This window comes from Misgurnus anguillicaudatus, chromosome 23 (genome assembly GCF_027580225.2).
Source record: "Misgurnus anguillicaudatus chromosome 23, ASM2758022v2, whole genome shotgun sequence".
Classification (NCBI taxonomy): domain Eukaryota; kingdom Metazoa; phylum Chordata; class Actinopteri; order Cypriniformes; family Cobitidae; genus Misgurnus; species Misgurnus anguillicaudatus.
The window spans coordinates 25,247,995-25,273,144 of NC_073359.2; positions in this window are offsets into that span (position 1 = coordinate 25,247,995).

A 25,150-nucleotide genomic window follows, 5' to 3' on the forward strand; every position below is an offset into this window, starting at 1 on the left:
TTTAAAGGAGATTTTTATTCCTTCAGCCACATTCATGTTTAAGCCATACACAATCTTCCACAAAAATTTTAATAAAAAATGTTTTATGGTTTTATTAGCCTTTGTGTTTTGTCATATATGAAGAGTTTCGTTGCAAAACGAGATAAATCCATTTTTTAACATTTTTGTCAAAACATGTTTATTATTATGTTATCATTTTATTTTATTTTTTTATGGTGCTACTTAGCTGTATTTTTTAAGTTATGAAGGTTTAAATCAAAACAAAACAACTGCAGTTGAATTGAAATTAATTGGAATGCACAACCAAAAAACGAGATTTCTGAACAATTAAAAAAAATAGTGGTTATCTCGTTTTGCAACCAATCTCTTCATATATATTTAGTTTTTTAGAGACTATTGCATGTTTTAATATTTGAATAAGTTATAGTTTATCTCTGCTCAGACTATTGTTGAAAACTGGAATATCATTTGTTTAAAACACAGCTGTCAAAAGAAAGCAAATGATTATGAAATCATAGACAAAAACAGCAATAAGAGACGATATCTCACCAGATCATCATTGAGAATCTGTTCTAAAAATCTAAACTATAGTACGATGTCTAAAAATGAAATAGTATATTTATTTCAATAGCAATAAATATTTCAACAGCATAATACTTTTAATGACATAATAACAATAATACCTCATAAAGCACTTTCCCCTTTATTGTTGTACAGTAAAGCATAAGGACATCATACAGTGCAAGAATGTACAATAAATACATATGCACAGAAACACAGCAAAACAATAGGCAGAGAAGGGTTAAAAAAGTTTATACTGTATGTGCCTTCTGAGAAGGGTTAAAAATAGTCAAATAATTTATACTGGTATGTGCCTTCGGAGAAGGGTTAACAATAGTTAAATAGTTTATACTGGTATGTGCCTTCTGTGTAAACAAGGAGGGGCACACGCAAGAGAAAAGAGGTTCTATAGGAGTAAGTTACTTTGAATATACATTTCTGTTTTTATATCTGCAAGTAGCATGAAACAATTATATGTGATATCTACTTAAAAAATAGAGTTAACAATATTATACTTTTTAAGGCTTATTTGTTTTAATGGAATCTGCCTGATATAATAATGTAAAATTAGTTAAATTGTTAAATTAGTTAAACCTGCATCACAAAAACATCATGCAATATTTACTTAAGTTAAGGGAACAGATCACAAGCTGCTAACTTAGAAATAACTGCTTTTCTTTAGCTTTTTTTACATATTTATTCTTATATACCACAATGTGATGAGTAAGAGACTGCTCTCAGTATACTAGCATTAGCACAGTTATTGCTTATTGAATGAATTAACACATCAGGAATATCACGAATATCATCATGTCCCCAGAGTCGCACCACTTTTCTGAACTATGTAAAATTCAAAAGAGAAACAGAAACTCTTAAAGATAAATGAAAATAAAACATTAACAAGTCTTTCTTTTAGTGAAAAAACAAACAAACAAAAATAAAACACAAAATAGCATTTCATTTTTTTAAATTTACTTTCCAAATGCAGTATATGCAAAGCATGCTCAAACTACAAATCTACTGAAACCATTCATGAAGTTTTAACTTAAAATTATTAAATTAATTTCTTTCTTGCAAAGTTAGATGGATTATACAATATATGATACAATTAATTTAAAGTTACACAACAACGTGTTCATTTAGAATTACTTAAATTAATAACTTAATATTTTGTTAAAAAAACAATAATTCAATTTTTAAAATATAGTTCAGTCATTTAATTTCATTAAATCTACTAAAGCACATAATCATATTTACAAGAGCAGTCAGTGTGTTTGCATCTCAAAGATCATGGGTTAGATCTAAGGGGATGCACCTGATAAACTAGTCCTGCTTGATTATACTGATTGCAAATACAATTAAATGATGTTTCTTTGATGTTCTCAAATAAAACAGGTTTCATGTGCATGCTGTTCCAGAAATACAAGCAGAAACTTGTTCAAAGGAACTAAATGCCGTAGGTAAACACTGCGTTTGCACCTCCTTGATGACACAAAAGGCACATACGTATGAATATTAAGTGTACCTTAGTGAGTATGATAATTTATCTAAGATCTACAAGAGAAGTCAACTGATAGGTGAGTGAAACCTTGTCATTTTTCTTTTGTATAAATAAGAAATATGACCAAAAACTGTCTGTGACTTCAGTTTGGTAGATATAATTAAATTATTATTAATTATAAATGTTACTGCAAAAAGATTAATCTCAAATAGGATTAATAACCAAATGAAAGACTAAGTATAAAAGTAGTAATGATTTATAAGGATAAGATTTAAGTCTCTGAAACGTGTAAAGAGCAACATTTATTTTGTTTGCAGCTGTGTTTGTTTTGTCATTGACCTTCAAAAACTTTCAAGTAGGCTAAAGTTTTCTGCTGTTTTGTGGCAATGTTTTAGCGTAGTATTATAATTACACTGGAAAGCAAAATAAAATAACATTTATTGTTATTTAAGGAACTCTTCCAGCAAGATATTTATCCCTGAGTGGTCAAGACTTTTGAAGTGGTTTCACATTAAACTTGCAGCTTGAAAAGGGTAAAGTACATATCGATTTTTCCTCCCATTTCTTGTAATTGATCTTGCTTTTTAAACAAATAATTTCTCAAATACGCCTTTTTCATTAATTAATTTTCTCTAATATAACACAAACTGCATTGTAATACAATGCGAGTGTCTATGTGTCTATCATTTCAAAAATCAGACAATTTTTTATATTACTTTTACATAAGTGTATAATTGTTTCCAGGACTTTCATACATCTACTACACTATCAGAAAAAAACTGTGGAGGTTCAATTTTGTTCTTAAAGGAACATCACACTGTAACTTTTAAAGAGACACAATAGGTCCTTAGAGTACAATTATGTACCCAAAACAAGCTATAAAGGTGCTAACCAGAGGTACGAAACAGTTCCCCCTAGTGTACCACCCAAAACAGTACCTCCCCAGTGATGGCCAATTGTACCTTAAAAGGTACAGTTTAGTGCCTTTTTTTTCTGAAAGTGTACAACTTCTTCAGAGGACCACAGAAGATGGCAGGAATTACAGGTACTACAGTATAAGTCTATTATTTTGGGTTTTAAATAATAAAATTAAAGTTTCAAATTGCTGAGTGTGTAGAAATAAGGGGACATATTTTAACGATCATAAGTGCATGGTCTAAAGCGGATGGTGCAAGTTCACTTATGGGGTGTGCACACCAAAGCATTTACAGCCAGTGTTGGGGAAAGTTACTTTTAAAAGTAATGCATTACAATATTAAGTAACTAATTGCATTACTTAGTTAAACAGTTACTTGTAATGCGTTACCCCCAACACTGTTTACAGCATATGTTTTTAATTGATTCCAATGTAAACGCCACACTTTTCAAAAACACCAACAGCTGCCGGATTGTGTCTACGCTGAGCCCCGGCCGGCACTCTGTGTTTTTCCCCGCTAAGGCGCCGAGAGTTGAAAAAGGTTCAACCTTGGGTTAAAAGCTCAGCTCGTCACTTCTTACTCGGCCATTCAATCACAGTGGAGGAAGGGCGAGACAAATATCACAACAACCAACCGGCGCATCATTTAACGACTGATGAACAAAGCAGAAGCATCAAAGCAACCAAAGCACTCAGCTGAAGAAAAGCTGGCAAGCGCCTACAGTTGCCGTCTGCCTGGCGTTTTAGCCGAGTTTAAATGCTTTGGTGTATACGCCCCTTAGGGCATGTCCGAATCCACTTTTGCTAGTTTAACGATGGGTTGTAATTGCTGAAAAACTATGGATACATGATCACTGTAATCTCACTGTAATAAATACATGGGCATTTTAAATAACAAAAACCAGCATCAACCATTGACTTTAGACCTGGTTTTAGTTGGCCAATGGTGTAGTCTATTTCAGTTGCCTCAAAATAGAAACACGCCATCAATGAGGACACAAATCGTTTTCAGACCAGCATGCCCATGGGTGGACAAAGGGGCGCAAGTGCATTTAATATTTAAACAATGTGGCACTGGAAGTGAAAGTGAAATTAGCAAAAACACTTGCGGTGTACCTTGCGCTGCATTGTGCCAGGTGTATGTCAAAGCCCATGCTGTTTACACATATCTTTGTGACAATACGTGGCATAGAATGCAAATCAGAAAAGCTCACTGTTTGTTGAACATTTTGTATATTTAGGATTGCTAGCATCAGATTGGTTGATGAAATGTATTTATTAAATATGATGAGGGCAGGGTTATTCCATGAATGCAAAGAAACACTTCTAAACCTATAAAGTGGTAATATTTGTTTTCTCTTAGTAGAAACACAGAAGAAAGAATTAAGAATTGTGCTTTTGGGGAGGACTGGAGATGGAAAAAGCAGCACAGGGAACACAATACTTGGTGAAAATGTTTTTACTCCCTCTCATGGATCCTCTTCAGAAACTCCTGAATGTAAATCAGTAACCAGAGACAGAAATTATTGCAAAATGACTGTTATTGACACACCAGGATTTTTTGACACCAAAATGAGTGAGGAAACATTGAAAAAAGAAATCCTGAGATGCATGATCATGTGTTCTCCAGGACCTCACGCCTTCATGATTGTTTTCAGAGTTGGCAGGTTTACTAAACAAGAACAAGAAATTGTAGATTATGTGAAAGATTTGTTTGGAGAAGAAGCTTTAAAATATTCAGTGATTGTGTTCAATCGAGGTGATGAACTTGATTCCAATGAAACAATTCATGATTTTGTTCAAGAAAATATTGAACTGAAGAGTTTTGTTGATAAGTGTGGAGGTGGCTGTTATGTTATTGATAGTAAATACTGGAATCAGAGTCGGGACAGATTCAGGAACAACACAGTTCAGATTGAAAATATAATCAAGAGTATAGAGGATATGGTGATGAGAAATGGAGGAGGCTGCTATACAAATGATATACTGCAGATAATGCAGGCAAAGAAACAGGAAGAAGACCAGAAACAAAGGGAGGAAGATCAAGTTCAGACTGTTATATACACAGAGGAAGATACCAAGCTTCGTGAAAATATGACACTGGAGGTAGTACTTGATTATTATTTGAGAAAGTTTGCATCAGTAGGTTTTTCAATACTGCTGGGATGGTTTTTCAAAAAGTAGCTGGTTAATTTGCCTTGTAGTTTGAATGCACGATAAAGAAGTGAAACACAAACCTTTTATTTTAGTTTGCTCTACAGGCTTTTATATGTTTCTGTAATAAAAAAGCTTTATTATTATGCTTTTGTAAAATGTTTTTGGGATTTTGTGACAGGTTTTACAAATACTTAGCAGTAATAATTAAGGGATTGAAATTGGAGCTGCTGTACAGGTTTTCTTAAAATATCTAGAGAATTAAAGCAACACTATGTAGTTTTTTTACCTTTAAATAATGTCTCTAAAATTATTTCAGTGATAGAACAACTTTTAACTGGACAAATTGTACTGTTGCTGCAACCTGAGCAGCCTCCTAGCTGCTACAAGCACACTCTGAAAGTGGCGGTGGAGGGTAGAGCACACAGCCCCGCCCCTCCCCCTGCCTGCAGAAGAGTGTCTGATACCAGGCACTGTTGCGCTTTTCAACCACATGGGGGAGCTGTAAGTCATTTTTACATTCAAACTACATAGTGTTGCTTTAAATGATCACATTATATAAAGATTAGTGCACAGAGACAGTTGTGTTTTTATTGTAGCTTTACTATGTTTTGTTTTATCTATTTCTATTTTTTTTAAATGTTTGAAAACATTTGAATCTGTTTTTTCTCTGTAAGACTTGCAAATGTAAAACAATGGATACCGTACCAATGTGTGTGTGGGATGGGTTAAATGCAAAAGTCACATTTCACGTATGGGCAACCATATTTGACAATCATATCACTTTTAATAAAATGTATGGGGTATTCTGAATCATGCCTTAATTTATTTGCAACATTTGTCCAGAAGAAATGCACATTGTGATTTAACACACTAATCAGAAAAAAGTACATGAAGGTACAAAAGTTGTCACTGGGGTGGTACCTTTTCAAAAAATTACACTTTTGTACCTAAAAGGTACATATTGGTACATCTCAGGTATCTCAAAGGTATCTGTACCTAAATAGTACACATTAGAACCTTTTTAAAAGGTATCTTCCCAGTGACAAAATGGCACACAATTTTAATTGCAGAGTTCACCAAAAGGATAACATTAAAACAAATATAAACATTAATCCAAACTCAGGCAAGAAACAGAGAACAAGAACAAACTGGGACCAGGCATGACAAACAAAAGACAATGATCCAGCAAACACAAGACAAGAGACAATGCATTAAGGCTCTGTTTACACGTACATGGTTATTTTTAAAAACTGAGAGACTTACCTTCGTTTGTGCCCCTCGTTTACACGCAAACGGAGAACTCACCTCTGAAACCGATTGTTTCTAAAAACTCCGGCCAGAGTGGAGATCTTGAAAATCTTCGGTTGCACGGTTGCATGTAAACTGAGACAAACGGATGTTTAAGCAGGCAACGTCACAGAGTATGTATGCGCCAGCCCAGAGCTCGCACCTACGTCAAAAGTGCGACCTATGTTTACATGTGACTGCTACTCTGAACGCTTCCAAGATCACATTTATGTTCGTGCAAACTCGTTTCGTGTGTTTGTATTTGCAAATACAGCTGCTCCATTATGGCGAGGAGCAGAGAGGAATGCTCGGAGGTCAGCAATTGTTTGCGCGTTCGACTTCATGCGGCGCTGCAAGAACCGACAGGCAGATGATGTCAACGTACCGCGAGACCGAGTAGAGAAATCACACGTAGTGGTCTAATTTCGAATCGCTCTCGCGGTACTTTGACGTCATCGGACACATCAAAATAAAATAGATAAAAAACGTAGACCCCACTACATTGGTATTTAAATAATGTATGCTTATGTTAAACTTTATTCCTGTAAAAACAGATGCTGTAAGCCTCTTAAGTTCCACTCTACTTCCTGCTTCGCTACTGTTCGGACGCTCTTGCTTACTGCTCCGCGCTTTGCTCTATCGCTTTTTATATTTTATCTTATAATTTTAACTTCAGCAAATCAGCAAATCAGCATAGTGCTCAAACAACAAAGCTTGGCATCAACGTTAAACTTTCGGGACTGGAGGATTACAAAAAAAGTGGCATTATTCATCTGTCTAGCCTCCCACCGCCATCAGCTTACATTCCAGAAGGAAAAACACAGCTGCCTTCATTCAAAAGGATAAGAAAAAGGAATGCCTCATCAACAATCTACTTGCTGCACAAACTGCCACAGACTTTTACAAAGGATTGCTGTTCTTGAAACAAAGTTACTTACAGGACTACAAAACCAGACTGAACACACAAAAGAGCTTCGTCATCATGGACGCCCTCAGCATACAGCCGGTGAGTCCCATGAATCTAATGATCAACACACCAATCAATGGTACAAACAGGGAGCAAGACCCAAAATCACTAGAGAAATCAGACTGTCACGAGCATCACATATTGCTGCAGTAGCTTCCTCTACCCCAGATACAGCTATGACAAGGATTGCAAACACTGACTTTCTACCACCACCTATACATCTTGAGAACAGATTTGAAATATTAATGAATATGAGTGAGGAATCCCCAAATGTGATAAATGTGATTGAACACCGATCTAATCAGCCAGCAGCTGATGCTAACCGCCGCTCAAGATCGAGCACACAGCGGCACTCAGCGCAGAGCGCATCCGAGCCCAAAACTCTGATATTGGGCGACTCACTTATCAGAAACATTAACAACAGGGACTCAACTACGTGCTGCCTTCCACATGCAACTGTTTCTGATGTAAACAGGGAACTTCAAAACATTCTGATGAAACATAAGACTGTAAATCGAGTTGTCATTCATGTGGGGAAGAATGATATTCACAAAGAGCAATCTGAACTCCTTAAGAGGGATTTCAACAAACTTTTTGAAACACTCAGAACAGTGAAAGTTCAGCCGTTCATCAGTGGACCACTTCCAGCAAGAGGAACAAATAGGTTTTCACGGTTGCTTGGACTTAATACATGGTTGCAAAAAACCTGCAACATAAAGGGACTGAACTTTATCAACAACTTCAATCTTTTCTGGAGTCAGAGACAACTATTTAAACAGGATGGCATCCACCCAAACAGACTGGGTGCAAGAGTGCTAAAGGACAATATCTATTTCTCCCTTCATCATCCTTCAGCAGTGTGTGCCAATCCACTCAACCTGAATGGCACACACACACCTGGACAGAGTATGAATGACCACAGGACTTCTCTTCAGCACCTAAATGGACATGACGTCGACATATCCCACAAGGACAGAGATAACACCACGCAGCCACAACAACCACTGCTCATGGACACAATCTCAGCTGAGTCCTGCCCACAGAGCTCACCACAGTCAGACTGTGTCAGATTAGAACTGCTCCAAGATTCAGCACCCAAGGACGACTTTCTGGAAAACAGCCAGGGAAACCAGGACTACATATCACAGCCTCCGGTCACATCAGAGCAACAGGACTCCTCCTCACTAGATATGTCATTCCTCTCTCCAGCATCCCCGCTTTTGACCTTCTCCGGAAAAATGGAGGAACTGGTTTATGCTGGAACTAAACTATCCCACTCTATTGCTGCGAGCCCCCAGCTTTCGACCAGAAAACGGCAAGCCCCACAACCACCAAAACCAGTGGGCCCAGCTCCCCCTCCTCGTCCTGTGAGAGCTCTTCGGTCTCAGACACAACGCCAAGACACACCCTCCTCCATCTGCTGTAGGTGAACCAAAAACAACTGATAACGGCTCTCAGTGATGTGTGTCGAGTTCCTGCTATGAAAATATTAATACTTTTATCAAATGTTTACAAAAGCAGGAACTCAGTGTGCCTATATCTTTCTCTATTTCTGTTCTAGTACATGATAGAAAGCCTAAGGCTGTATCAAACCGTGTGGCTAATCAATCTAATCTGCTGCCTGTGATATATCAAACTAAGATCTCTGTTAGGGAAAAAATTAGTACTGTTTAGTTAGCACTTTTAAACATCTGTTCACTTAAAAATAAATCACTTCTAGTCAGCGACTTAATAACCACAAACAACCTGGATTTTATGTTTCTAAATGAAACATGGCTAGAAGAAAGCTACAGTGCAACAGTCCTTAATGAAACAGCCCCTCCTAACTTTACTTTTATGAATGTCTGCAGAAATGCTAGGAGAGGGGGAGGTGTAGCTTCTCTTTTTAAAGATGTCTATCAATGTAAGCAAGTGTCATTTGGGAATTACCCGTCTTTTGAATATCTAGGTATTGTGTTGAAAGGTACCCCACGCATTCTACTGATCATTATTTACAGGCCCCCAAAATACTCTCCAGCATTTGTTGAGGACTTTACAGAACTGTTATCAATGATTTCCTCAGAGTTTGACTGTTTTGCTCTTGCTGGAGATTTTAACATCCACATAGATAAGCCAGACAGTATTATGGCAAAAGATGTCACAGCTGTTTTAAATACTTTTGATCTGACTCAACATGTACATGGACCCACACACAATCATGGACACACTCTAGATTTAATTATCAGTAAGGGTTTAAACATCTCATCAATTGTTATTAAGGATGTAGCACTGTCTGATCATTTCTGTATTTTCTTTGATATATTAATCTCTCCTACTATTGAAACTAAATCTGTGTCTGTCAAAAAGAGATGCTTAAATGAGAACACCAGTGTGCTATTTATGAAGGCTATATCTTTAACACCAAGCATATCTGCAGACTCGGTTGATTTTCTCCTTGATTCCTTTAATTCGAAAGTTAAGAGTGCAATCGATAATACTGCTCCTGTGAAAGTCAGGAAGAAGAATGGCAGGCAAAAATCACCTTGGAGAAACTCAACAGAGGTGCAGAATATGAAGAGACAATGCAGAAAAGCTGAGCGCATGTGGCGGAAGACAAAACTTGTAGTCCATTATCATATCTATAAAGACAGCCTTCGTGCTTTCAGTGTGGAACTAGGCAAAGCTAGACAGACTTTCTTTTCAAATATTATAAACAACAACATAAATAACACACGCACTCTTTTTGCTACTATAGAGAGACTAACAACCCCCCCAAGTCACATTCCTAGTGAAATGCTCTCAGACAGCAAATGCAGTGAGTTTGCTAACTTCTTCTCTGAGAAAATCAATAATATCAGAAAGGTGATCAGTACATCCTTGAGCTGCGCAGGGGTCGGACAAGTCAGATCACAACATCAGAAAGTAGTTACGATGTCTGATTTCGAAGCAGTTGATGGTAAAATTCTGGAAGAAACAGTACAGCATCTTAAAACATCAACCTGCGCCCTTGACACAATCCCAACATCTTTTTTCAAAAGTGTCTTTAACTGTTTAGAACCAGATCTCCTAGAAGTGGTAAATTCATCACTTATCTCTGGGACTCTTCCAAAGTCCCTTAAAACTGCAGTTGTTAAGCCCCTCCTGAAAAAGAGCAACCTAGATAACACTGTATTGAGCAACTACAGACCAATCTCAAATCTTCCTTTCATAGGCAAGATCATTGAAAAAGTTGTTTTCAATCAGCTGAACAAATTCTTAATTTCTAATGGTTACCTTGACATTTTTCAATCTGGTTTCAGACCACATCACAGTACAGAGACAGCGCTCATAAAGATAATAAATGATATTCGCCTCAATACAGACACAGGCAAACTATCAGTGCTGGTGCTACTCGACCTCAGTGCTGCTTTTGACACTGTCGATCACAACATACTTCTTGACAGGCTGGAAAACTGGGTTGGGCTTTCTGGGATGGTCCTAAAATGGTTCAGGTCATACTTAGAAGGGAGAGGTTATTATGTAAGTATAGGTGGCCATAAATCTGAGTGGACATCCATGACATGCGGAGTCCCGCAAGGCTCAATTCTAGCGCCACTCCTGTTCAACCTGTATATGCTCCCACTAAGCCAAATAATGAGAGAGAACCAAATTGCCTATCACAGTTATGCAGATGACACTCAGATCTACTTAGCTCTATCCCCTAACGACTATAGCCCCATTGACTCCCTGTGCAAATGCATTGATGAAGTTAACAGTTGGATGTGCCAAAACTTTCTTCAGTTAAACAAAGAGAAAACTGGAGTCATTGCGTTTGGAAACAAAGATGAAGTTCTCAAGGTGAATGCATACCTTGACGCTAGGGGTCAATCAACTAAAAATCAAGTCAGGAATCTTGGTTTGATTCTGGAGTCGGACCTTAGTTTCAGTAGTCATGTCAAAGCAATAACTAAATCAGCATATTATCATCTCAAAAATATCGCAAGAATTAGATGCTTTGTTTCCAGACAAGACTTAGAGAAACTTGTGCATGCTTTCATCACCAGCAGGGTGGATTATTGTAATGGCCTCCTCACTGGCCTTCCCAAAAAGACCATTAGACAGCTCCAGCTCATTCAGAACGCTGCTGCCAGGATTCTGAGCAGAACCAGAAAATATGAACATATCACACCAGTCCTCAGGTCGCTACACTGGCTACCAGTTACATTTAGGATTGATTTTAAAGTATTATTAATGGTATATAAATCACTCAATGGACTAGGACCTCAATACATTGTTGATATGCTCATTGAATATAAACCCAACAGGTCACTCAGATCATTAGGATCACATCAGCTAGAAATACCAAGGGTTCACTCAAAGCAAGGAGAGTCAGCTTTTAGCTATAATGCCAGTCGCAGCTGGAACCAGCTTCCAGAAGAGATCAGATGTGCTCCAACAGTAGTCACATTCAAATCCAGACTCAAAACACATCTGTTTAGCTATGCATTTACTGAATGAGCACTATGCTGCGTCCGAACTGATTGCACTATATTTTATATGCACTATTTTAATTTATTTTATTTCTCTTGTTTTTATTCTTATTTTTATTTTTAAAAGTTTTATACTTGTATTCCTGTTTTATTCTTTTTCATACATTTAAACAGTTTTTATTAAAATCACATTTATTTTCTTTTAATTGATATTTAAAATTCATGTATATTTGATTTTTTGTTTTCTCATTTCTATGTAAAGCACTTTGAATGACCTCTGTGTATGAAATGTGCTATACAAATAAACTTGCCTTGCCTTGCCTCATGCTCATACACGGACAGTCAAAACAGTATAATTCACTTTTTATGTTATTTACATCTTACAAATCATGTTTATTGCGATAAAGCAAGCAAACGCCACGTGATCACCCAGCTAGAAATAAAAAGCTCCAAGAACGTTCCCTGAAAGTTCCCGAATGTTCCCAAAAACATTCTGCCGATGTTGAAGGCGGCTAGTTTTTTTTAAGTTCTAGGAACGTTTCTGTTGTCTGAACGTTAGAGTAATGTTACATTTTACCATTTTTAAACGTTATGACAATGTCATGTTTTAATGTTCAAACAATGTTTAAAACAACAGCTGTTTATTATATTGACTTGTTTAATTGTTATGTAAATGATAGAGAAACATTGCATTTTATTATTTTATAAAACATTATTTCTGTATGCAGTAAATATATTGCTGTAGAAAACACAATTCACTTGCTGGGTTTAGATGTTGATGTTTGTTTCATTTTAAGTCACCCTTATTGTGATTAGTGTTTGTTTTAGTTGGTCTCTTGACACTTGACTTTTTGCTTGCTAGTTTTTTCCTGGTTGTGTTAACTTTGTGTTAATGCACCCCATTTGTTATGAACATGCCAAGTTAATAGTGTTATTCTGTGGTTGTTGGTACATAATGGTAAAGATCATCACCTAATTCATTTACTAATCAAAACTTTATTTTCTGTCAAAAATGTAAATGAGATCCAGCACTTTCACAGCAGTTTGTCATTAAGGAGTTTTAGAAACTTTGGACAAAAAATATCTGCTGTATAGTTGGGATGCACAAACATCAAGAATCAGACTATGAATCTCAATCATGGTGACAATTAAATGAAAAACTTCATGCTGCAATGCATGCTGGGTATTAACAAATTACAAACCTCATTCAGGACTCACAGCATGCACTGCGGCATGGATAAATAAGGATTTTTTTAACAATTTTAATTGTCACCATGGTTGAGATTCATAGTCTGATTCTTGATGTTTGGGCATCCCAACTATACAGCGGATATTTTTTGTCCAAAGTTTCTAAAACTCCTTAATGACAAACTGCTGTGAAAGAGTTGGATCTAATATACAATATTGGCAGAAAATAAACTTTTGATTAGTAAATGAACTAGGTGATGATCTTTACCATTATGTACCAACAACCACAGAAATACACTTACAACTTTTCATAACAAATGTGGTGCATCAACACAAAGTCAACACAACCAGGAAAAAACCAGCAAGCAAAAAGTCAAGTGTCAAGAGCCCAACTAAAACAAACACGAATCACAATAATGGTAACTTAAAATGAAACATCAACATCTAAACCTAGTAAGTGAATTGAGTTTTCTACAGCAATATATTTACTGAACATTCAGAAATAATGTTTTATAAAATGCAATGTTTCTCTATCATTTACATAACAATTAAACAAGTCAATATAATAAACAGTTGTTGTTTTAAACATTGTTTGAACATTAAAACATGACATTGTCATAACGTTTAAAAATGGTAAAATGTAACATTACTCTAACGTTCAGACAACAGAAACGTTCCTAGAACTTAAAAAAAACTAGCCGCTTTTAACGTTGGCAGAATGTTTTTGGGAGCGTTCGGGGGCTTTCGGGGAACGTTCTTGGAGCTTTTTATTTCTAGCTGGGCAGCCATGCCTGACCGCAGCCGATGTCGAACACACCTAATGGCAATGATCTAAGTGATATCAGTGCAAGCTGTTTTTAGTTAAAGGTGCAGTGTAAATTTTAGTGGCATCTATGTGAGGTTGCAAATTGCAACCAAGAGCTCATTTCACTGCTCACCCCTTGCTTTTGAAACGCATAGAGAAGCTACGGTAGCCGACAGGAAAAACATGTCATTGTTGGAGACAACTTAATAAAAAAGTTTGTCCATAAAGAGCTTCTGTAGAAACATGGTGACACAAAATGGCGACTTCCATGTAAAGCCCGGGATACACTGGACGATTATTGGCTGTCCCAAACAAAAGATTGGCATCGTGAAACAATCGTCGCGATTTCTGTGATAGTGGCTCTTCATCGGTTGTCCTATGTCGTACAATGAGAGAGGTTTAAAGACGTCCGTTTTCCCGGTCTTGTGTCCAAAGATAGCCTATGATAGTTTTCTGACAGTGTCAGTAATTCGCCATGATCACCACACAGTGTGTTTGCTGCTACGAACTGCGCGCCGGTATTATAGTTTTGTATATTATTTTGCATTTCTGTCAAGAGATCCTTCTAAAAATTACAAACTGCACCTTTAAGACAACTCAAATATGCATTTTAGTTGCGAGTAGACTTACACCTTGTCAGCCCGGGCATGAATTATTTTAAGCCAGGACTAGGCCTTAGTTTAATTAGAAAATAGCTAGTTTCACAGTTTTTCTCAATTGCTTTAACCAGGCTTTTGAACTAAAAAAAAAAACGCCATTTTTCAAGAAGCACAATCATTTTGCTGAACAATAAAAACTACTCCCCTGCTTTAAAGGCGGAGTCCACGATGTTTGAAAAACGCGTTGGAAGAGGAGATGGGCCGACTACCAAAACACACTTATAGCCAATCAAATCAAATCAAATGCCGGGTTGCGTATGTGTGGGGCGGGTCTATCAACAGAAGGTCCAGATTCTATTGGGGTAGGGGCGTGTTTGTTTAGGTGATTTCAAATATCAACATTGGCTTTCAAACATCATGGACTCCGCCTTTAACACATGAGTCAGATTTGGTGAACTTTTACTTCAAAACTCTACACACAAATCCCTTCATTTCTCAGTACTTACACCATCTGGTCATATGGAAAGCACTAGCATTCAATACTGTTCACTTAAGTCAGCACAGCTTAGGCTCAATTGGCAAACAATTATCAAGGTGGAAACACTAAGAGTCAAAACTGAACACACATCAATCAGATCCTTCAATAGATAGATAAAAGGGCCTAAATCAGTTCACTGAGCTTTGAAACAATGGATTACTTTAACTGTAGGCAGATCTTCTTTTACCTGTTTTCCTGTCGACAAGCCATTATGACCATTGCCACTTGGCTGAACTCTCAGTCCAGCATCCCACAGTGTCCATGTTTCACAACATAGTCCACTAGTGTTGCATGAGTCTCATTTGATAAGTTTGGTCCTCTTCTTCTTTATGCACGTTCCCCTTCTGCTTCATGTCTTCCTCTTCCTCTACCTCCTTATTCTCCTCCTCTGTGTACTCCTCCTCACACCCTCACTTATCTTCTGACTCTTTCCATTTTGGTTAAAGGTGAACCTACCTGTTGCATTTTTATAGTGCTTAAACCTGATTGGTGTGTCTACAATTTAGCAGTGGTGTGTTTGTGCACCTGATGGCTGTGTTTACAGTTTTTCTTGATGCTTTGACCTGGTTAAAGAAACTAGGATCCACTCAGTTTTCATCATCACTATCTCAGCAGAGCAGAAGACACGTCTTGCAAATGTGTTAACTATTTCTCATTGGATTGACACATTTTCCCCACCCTTTTGCAAAACAGTTTATACGGATGTCATTCAAGCAGTCCAAACTCCATTGTTTTAGCTATGGTAACCATACGGAAACCATCTGTTCCTAACTATTAGAAACTACCTTGATCCCTATGAACTCACTAAAGCACCTGTTTGACACTCCTTCACACAAATCTTCAAATAGTTATGAGTCTGCGGGCCTTATAAAAAAAAGTGCCATATCTGTGCTTTTCCCCGCTCTCGCCTTGTCAATGAGTAGTTTGGGGTACACCCTCATATGATGATGCTGTTTCTCCCAACATATTCCTAATTTTTGAATCCCATAGAGGAGTTCTTCTGTGCTTGGAGGTGAAACATTTATGATCACCATTCTTATGAGCAAATGCCCTTGCAATGACTGGTGCTGCCCAAAAAAAAGGTGCAGAGAAATGTCAAGGTTGGACAAAGCAAGAATATTTTTCCCTAGGTGCATTTTGGAAGAGAGGGTATTGAATGTGATGTGGATAAGGCCATGTGGCCCTATCGTCAAGACAGAAAAGACTGAGTATCAATAGTGTATATGTCTTATACTTCAATAGATTTGACTGTATTTTGGTTTACATTAATTCTCTGTATTATTGACAGTATTTCAGTTTTCAGACATGGTTTAAAAAAAATTATGTCATGAAATCAAAAAAAATGTATCAAAGCATTTCTTATTCTGGATCCAATTCTTTGCGAAAAAAAGGCAAATTTGACACAGCCAATATAGAAAGACAACAAATGGCACTAGCAATAGGCTACATGGACAGGCAACGGTGCACTGATTCGCACTGAGTATTTTGTTGTCCACTGTGTAAGGATTGACTGAAACAGCTCATTTACTTGTGAGCAAGTTGTGTTGTTTGAAGGCAAATTTTGGCCTGTGTGTTAACTGTTTTGAAAATGTGGAGTTTGAGTTGATGGCTACATCAAAGCAATCAAGAAAAACTGTAACAGATTGGCTCATACATGTGGTAATTTGACAGTTATTGCTTTGGAATTGCAAAGAAGTGTGTCTGATGTATATAAAGTGTGTTTAGTGTTTTGCAAATCACTGTGTCTAATGTTTTGCAAATAGTGTGAAGCTGACAATGTGCCTAGTTGTGCAAATCTAGCCTTGTGTTTTGCTCCTTGAGTGTAAGGTTTTGCTAATTGTGGGAAAAGTTTAATTTTAGGGTGTAAGCAATCGTAAAAAACTGTTAAACTTATGTTCAAAACAATAACATACAAAACTGAATAAGACAGCAATTTGCTAAATTTCTACAGTAATATTTTAATGAAATATATTTTAACTCTTAAAATTAAATGCTATAAAAACAATTGGCCAAATGGAGAAGACTGAGTAGATTAGCATTACTATGTGAAATGTAAAATGAACTGCTTTGCCAAGCTGAAATTTGGTTAGGAGAACTGTGTGAAGAGTTTTGCAAAAGTGACCTATTCAGAAGTCTGTCCTAGTGTCTGTAATAAAACTGTAATACCCCAAACTTAGCTCATTGGTCCCTTATACCTATATGACTACATACCTATGAGGTACTATGTAAATTGTGTTTATGCTTTAGGTAGACTGTAAATTCTGTTTATATACATTATTGGTACATTGCAGGCTGTAATATAAAGCATTACCCAAATTTTGGCTAACTTTAGCCAAACTAAGTTATTGAATAAACCATCATCTCATCAAATCAAACAAAACCCTACTCTCTATAGACATGTTGAGCGAGCTGATGCCAGCATACCTTCATGAATATGTGTAATATACTACAGACAGAAGGCTTTTCTGAGACACTTTTTAGTTTTTTTAGCCAAGTATTGTCACATGGACTAGTGTTACGTCTCAGAAAACTAAATGAAGTTTCACATGTCAGGTATGAATGTTGAAAAACAGGAAGAACAGACAAGCAACCTTTTTAATTATTGTATTGAGTCTTTGTCTATTAAGGCTTTATTTATTATGACTTGTTTGTTGGAGTCTGAAGAGAACTGAAACTATGCAGTGTTGCTTTATCTTTGTCCTTCAGATTTTGTGGTTTTACATAAAGTCATATCTGTATATTAGTTATGAGTTTATAATAAAGCTATAGTTGATAACATTTAGTACCTTCACCAGGTCTGAGTTAAAGGGTATGCTTACAATTAATAATAAATAAACAGGCCATATACATGATCATATTCCATCTACTTCAGAATAATTTGAACCTTTTATGTTATTTATACAAATTCATAATTAAACAAATCTATTGTGTTCATTAATCAGAAAGAAACTTGAGAAATACCTCTATTGTAATCACTGTATGATCATTTATATGCTTTTATGGTAAAATTGCTGCTTGAACCGGCCTCTTATTGCTACCTGTGCCAACTTTTTTGTAATGTGAGCTCTCATGAATTCCAAAATGAGCCAGTATTTGGCATGATATTTCAAAATGTCTCACACATTTGACATGTTATCTATGTTCTATTGTAAATTATTCCATTCTTTTTTACGCACAATTTCTACAGTGTCCCAACTTTTTCTGATTTGGGGTTGTACATATAATATCATACAGCATATAAAACAATGATAAATAACATAAGCATTATTTAAGGATATATTTGAGGAAACCCCTTCTCTTTAACTACCTTCAATACGTCACTAAGTTAGCTAACCAGCGAACTACAGTAATACTCCTATTATACATGTTACAATTTTATAAAAAAAAAAAAACATTGCGAATTCTCATTAAGTATCAACATTTATAGCTAAATAGCGATATATCTAGCTATTAAAGCAACACCAAAGAGGTTTTTTACCTTAAAATAATGTTTCCAAGAAAGTTTCAGTAGTTCATCCACTCGAAACAGGGTGAACGGCACTTTCACATTTGCTTTGCAGCCCTCTATCGGCCAAAACCACACTAAAAAAGTTTCTAACCGTTGGTTCGCGGTCCTGTAGTTCGAGTGAAAACGACAAAAACTTGTTTTACGGCAGACCTACAATCCAATCAGAGCAAGCTATGCTGCAGTATTTATGACAGTGGTAATGGACAATTACGCTTCTAACCTGTAGGGGGAGCAAAGAGAAAAAACTCTTTAGTGTTGCTTTAATAGACTGCCTGGCGTGAGTTCACATTATAAACATAGTTTGAGTCACAATGTGAGGTTACAGCACATTCACCGTGCACACATACTATGGTCATGACGTGAGGTCACAGCCCATGCTGTGCGGTCATATTGGTCACAATGTGAGGTCATGGTACACTCACTGTGTGCTCATTCCATGACCAGGATTCACTTGTGTTGTCCAAGCATTGTGGCAGAGTGGTTAGAGAGTCAGACAGAGTTAATCCAGAGGTTATTGGTTTGATTCCCACAGCTGGCAGGGAGTGATTGAAGTGTTGGGGTGCTGCAGTGATAGTTGCCCTGTCCATGTGTGGGGTTTGTGTGTGTTCATGACTTGCAGTGGATGGGTTCACTTCACAGTGGATGGGTTAAATGCAAAGGCAATCATGTCTCTTTCACTTTTTCTTTTATTGGCAAGCTATCATTAGCAATTAAATACTGACGTCTCAGAGACATGTTTTCAATTAGCAAAAGCTAGCATATTAGCTCTCTGGTAGGCTACTTTGTATACCGTGTGTTTTATTGGAAGGATAAGCTCACATTGAGTGTGCAGTGACTTCATATTGTGACCTTTATATGAGTATACAGTGAGAGTGCAGTGTGGTTACACTTTAAGATCATTGTGACCCACACACTGTGACAACATTATAATCATCTTGTGAGCTCATAGTGACTTCACTGGGAGAACAAATTTTTGACTGGGTAATGCCCATGCTTTACCCACACTTTGCCCAGTGTGCTCACAGTAACCCCACACTTTGCCCTTTGTGCCTACAGTAAGCCCATCATTTTGCTCGTCAAGCTTTTTGTTTAAACTTAAAAGGTCAAAGTTCAGTATCCCTGGAGATGTTCCTCTGTGTGGTCGGGTTACGTTTTCTCAGGTTTGTCATAAAAACTATAGGGGCATAGCTTTATTTATATAGCCGATATTCAAATCACGATCATCCACCACACTTATATACAATCATTAATGCAATGAGATTGGCAGCATACGAATGTTTCATGAATCACATGTGAGCCCTATCATAAGATGATATTTGTGCACGGATCTCCGCTTGCTTCTACGTTAGATTGATAAATGAGGCCCATTGTGTTTTAAATTGTTGGGTGTGTAAAGGTGGAGTTGTATACTGTCAGTCATGCTTTTATTTTGATGTGCATAAGATTGTTTGCCATTAAAGGCGCTCTAAGCGAATCTGTGCGACATCACTTTTTGTTTATGTTTGAACTGTTTTCAAACAAATGGAGCGTAGCTACCTCCTCCCGCCTCCTCCCTTTCGTGCTTTTATGAATGCGCCAAACCCCCACCCCCAAATCCTTCTTGTCGTTTATTGGCTGGAACACTTTGTTATCGTTTCTGATGGTAGGTTTGGCCACATTGTTTTTATTGCAGTTTGTGAAGCCTAGGCTGTCTACAGAGATCGCGTTTATTACAGTTTGATCAGCGGACAGGCAGCAAGTAGATAGTGAGGAGATGTTTGCTGTATATGTAACAAAATGTTTTATGGTCCAAAACGCGTGAATTCGCTTAGAGCACCTTTAACTTTGTCTTTTGTGAATACACTGACATAGCTTCTTGTAGGACATGACCATTGCTGCCAGTTTTTTTATAATTTTTATAATTTTTTTCATTCTGAACGTTGGTTTAGCAATTTATGTAATCTGATTCTATTTTTTAATTTAAGAATGTAGGTACTTGAAATAGTAGTGATATGCTGTCAGAATAGTCCCAGGAAATACATAAACATGCGTTTTAGACGCACTCTTAAGTCACCATAGATTAGCATTCCCAACACATTACAGTATAGAGTACGCAAAGCTTATTGTTATCCCAAAAAGTGTGTGAGGTTGTAAATGTCATGGTTTACAGAGAGACGGGACCCAAGTGCAGGTAATGTTGACCTCAATGGGGTTTATTAACCAAAAAGCCCACGAGGGGGTGAAAGACAAACTTTAACAATGACTTGACAAGACAGAAGACATAACACAAAACTAGACTTAACTTGATTCTTTGCCAATCGGTCACCAGAAGAAGGGTTCAAGATACACAGGACAATACAAAACGATTCAGCAAAGGACAAGACACACTGGGGCCTTAAATAGGGAAAACTAAACAAGATAACGAGGGAGGCTCAGGTGCAGGGAGTAAACCAATAATGAATATTTAACGAGGAGACAAGGGGGTGGGGACAGAGACAAGACAGGACAGCCCACTACCCAAACAAAAGGCCATGTGCTGTCACACCAAACATGGGTACCGCTATGAATAATAATAATAGTAATAATAAATTGTGTTTGTCTTAAGTGCGTAATTTAATTTAATATTAAATTTAATGTAATTTAATTTGCGTAATTAAATTTTAATAAAATTGTAGTACATTTTTATCTGATTTATTTTACCCAAAAATGAAATAAAAAATATTTTGAGGAATGTTTTTAACCAAACCGATCATAAGCCCCCTTCACTTCCATAGTAATAAAAATAAAACTATGGAAGTTAAATGTTGCTAATAGGGCTTCCAAATCTAAGGCTCTGCTCTGAACACCGATGGGATCATGATGAATATACACTTGACGCTTCTCTTTTTCTTCTCATGTCTCTATCAAATGTTGAAATGTACTATCCTAGCACTTAGCTAGCCTGACGTTGCCATACTCAATTCTAGCCATCTTCCCGTTTACAAAATCCTGTGGGCGGGGCTAAGATCGGCTGGCACCCAGGCTAGAACTTAGCCACGTTTGGTTTTTCATTTTTGTTGCATTTGCTTAATTCTAAAATGGTAATTCACAGATGATATGTAATGCATTGACCATAAAAAAATAATAAAAACAGACTGCCATGAAATATGGTTACAATGATATTAATTAAAAAAATCTGCCGCATTGAAATAAATTGCCACATTGCTGTATGTATCACTGGAAATGAAATGAATCTTGACATGGATCAGCAACTGCTCAGAGTTTCACGAATTCCCATTTTCATGTCACCTGTGTAAAAGCCGTGGTACTCTGTAAGAAGTAAAAAAAGTATCTCATATACATGTACCAAATGAAGTCAATGTAATAAATTAAACCAGATCAATATAGAATATCCTCAACGTTTACACTTCTGAACATAGAGAAACGGCTGCTCTTAGCTATATTGCTGTTGAACATTATGAAAAATAAAACAGTTTTAATATAGAAGTACAGTTATTTTGGTATTGGAAAATTTTCATTACTATAGTTTCACTGAAAATATCCTTTACTATGGTAAATGTCTGGTTATATGGTTATCCAACACAAACAATAGTAAAACTATGGTTAATTTTCTAAGCGCGAATTGTTCAAGCAAACCTATACTAATGTTAAGCGCTACTTCGTGTTGGTTTTATATTCGATTACTTACTGTAGAGGATATGGCAAAATAAATAAATAAATGTTTATTTGACTGCAAAATAACTACAAACTCTTACATTTTTACAGTTGTAAGTTGCAAAATCATTTAAAGGACTGCTTACTGACCCAAGTATAAATATATTTATAAAATATCATAAATTATGCACATTGAAGTAACAATGTAACAGGTTGAATCAATTCGTTTGAATTTAAGACAGAATTTATAATTTTACAGTATATAAATGAAATACTGAAATGTACATAAACAAAACTACAGCTGTGTAAGAAAAGAAACAATGTAATTGTTAAATTAAAAGTAAAATCAATCATAGATGTGTAAAGTTTTTTTACAGAACAAATGTTTTAAGTTTCACAGAACGGAATGTATTTGACTAAAAATACTTCATTTATCAAAGTTACTCGTCGCGAACAAAGATGTACAAAGGAATCGAACAGGAGAGGACTCATCCATTTGAAAAATGACAGACTACAGGAATTCCCATAGAAGCACATTGCCTGGTATTTATTTTCAAGCACTTAAAATGCCTTTAAACCAGAGACTGTAAAAAAATATGCAAGTAGTGTCTGTGACGTTACCCATTGGTTTGTGAAGAGCATTTTTGAAGCTTAAAGTAGGCGGTGCGCCATCGCCATCTTGGCCGAATTGCAGTTTAAGTCACTTCCGTATTCAGAGAGACTGATTGAGAAAAAAGATTGAGAGATCTGCTGCATGTTTCCCATGGCCAGGACGAAAGGAAAGGGTTTCGAGGATTCTGTCCAGAGAAGAAATTCCACCACATTTGTTGCAATCTACAAAAGAGGAAAAAACTTTTAGTAGTCTGAACTGAATTATCAGATTTAAGACGTTAAAACTCTGCACACTCTAAAATAAGAATTGGAAAACAACATCACATCTGATCTCTGCTAAAAACATAACATCTCTGATACAGTATCAGCCACCAGTGTTGGGGGTAACGCATTACAAGTAACTTTAGTTACGTAATAATATTACTTTTCTGAAGTAACGAGTAAAGTAACGCATTACTTTTTAAATGTACACATTAATATTTTAGTTACTTTTTCAAAAAAGTAACTCAAGTTACTATTTTAGTTTAATTAATTTGATTAAAAAATATGTACTGAATTAAACTAAACGTATGCACTCTCTGTGCCTGTGTGGAAACAGTTTGAGTCAGAAACTGAGATGGCAGGCCAGAGCTAAACATTTTTGTGATGAAATATTCATTCATTCATTCATTCAAACCTTTATTTAACCAGGATAAAAACTCCTTGAGATTAAAAATCTCTTTTACAAGAGTGTCCTGGCAAGTGGCAGCAACGTGGTTACAAATAAATACAAAAACATTTACAGGTAAATACATAAACACACTTTCACTCATCATACACAAACAGCAATGTCATCAAAAACTTCCTGGGACCTAATTCAATTTAAAACAATGACAGACAGACTGCCTCTCTGCAAGATCCTTTAAAAAACCCTTAAAAGAATTTAGTGAAACCAACTCTTTCAAATGTAACTGATTCTGAAGCTGATTCCAAGCAGATGCAGCTGCATAACTAAACGCCTTTTTGCCAAAATCAGTGCAGGCTTTAGGGACTATCAATAAAAAAAGATCATGTGAACGCAGATGGTATGACCCAGCAGATCTCGGGAGAATATAAGTGTTCAGATAAGCAGGAAGTAATCCTAAAACTGCTTTATAAATAAAAAGATGCCAATGCATCCAACGCCGAATGGACAGGGAGAACCACTCGACCCGAGAATATAACAAACAGTGATGAGTATGAGATTTTAGATTGGTGATAAATCTTAAGGCTCCATGAAATGCCGTGTCCAAAGCATGCAGACACTGGGAGGATGAATGCATATATAAAATATCACCATAATCCAAGACAGATAGGAATGTTGCATTTACAAGTTGTTTTCTTGCATCAAAAGATAAACAAGACTTAATTCTAAAAAAGAAACCTAATTTCAATCTCAGTTTTTTAACCAAATCTTGGATATGCAATTTAAAAGACAATGATTGATCAATAGTTATACCCAAGTATCTGTAATGTGACACTTCTTCAATTTCTGTTCCAGAAAATGTATAAATGGCTGGAACATTGTTTTTAATTAATTGTCCACGAGTGAAAGTCATAACTTTAGTTTTTTTAACATTAAATACCAGTTTTAAAATAGCCAGATTTTGTTGCAAAATGTTAAAAGCAGTTTGTAAATTTGTGATAGCTTGAACTACTGTAGATCCAGAACAATAGAGAACAGTGTCATCAGCATAATAATGATAGTTTATGTTATTTATATTATGGCAGAGATTGTTTGTATAAATAATAAAAAGACGAGGCCCAAGGATTGAGCCTTGAGGCACCCCTTTTAAAATATTTAGAGAGGCAGATGTAAGGCCGTCTACTTGCACACATTGTGTTCTCCCTAATAGATAACTGTTTAACCATCCCACTGCTTGTTCAGATAGTCCAATAGAGGCGAGTCTATGAAGGAGTATTATATGGTCCACTGTGTCAAAAGCTTTTGACAAATCAACAAACAGTGCTGCACAGCACTGTTTATTGTCCAAGAACGTAACCAGGTCATTAACAACTTTTGAGACAGCTGTTATTGTACTATGTTTTTTCCTGAAACCAGATTGAAATTCATTCAGAATATTATTATTAATTAAATAATCTTTCAACTGCATGCTAACAAGTGATTCCATTAGTTTGGCTAATACTGACAATTTAGAAATAGGCCTATAATTATTTATGTTAGCCGGATCACCACCTTTATGAAGGGGGAAGACATTGGCAGATTTCCAGATAGCTGGAACTTGATTTGTAGCTAAAGAAAGATTAATTAGATATGCAACTGGATTTGCTATCAAGTCTGCAGCTATTTTTAGAAAATATGGTTCCAGTTTGTCTGGACCTGATGATTTCTTTTGATCTAGATCCTTCAGGGCCTTCCTTACTTCTGCTACGGTTACTGCCTTAAAATAA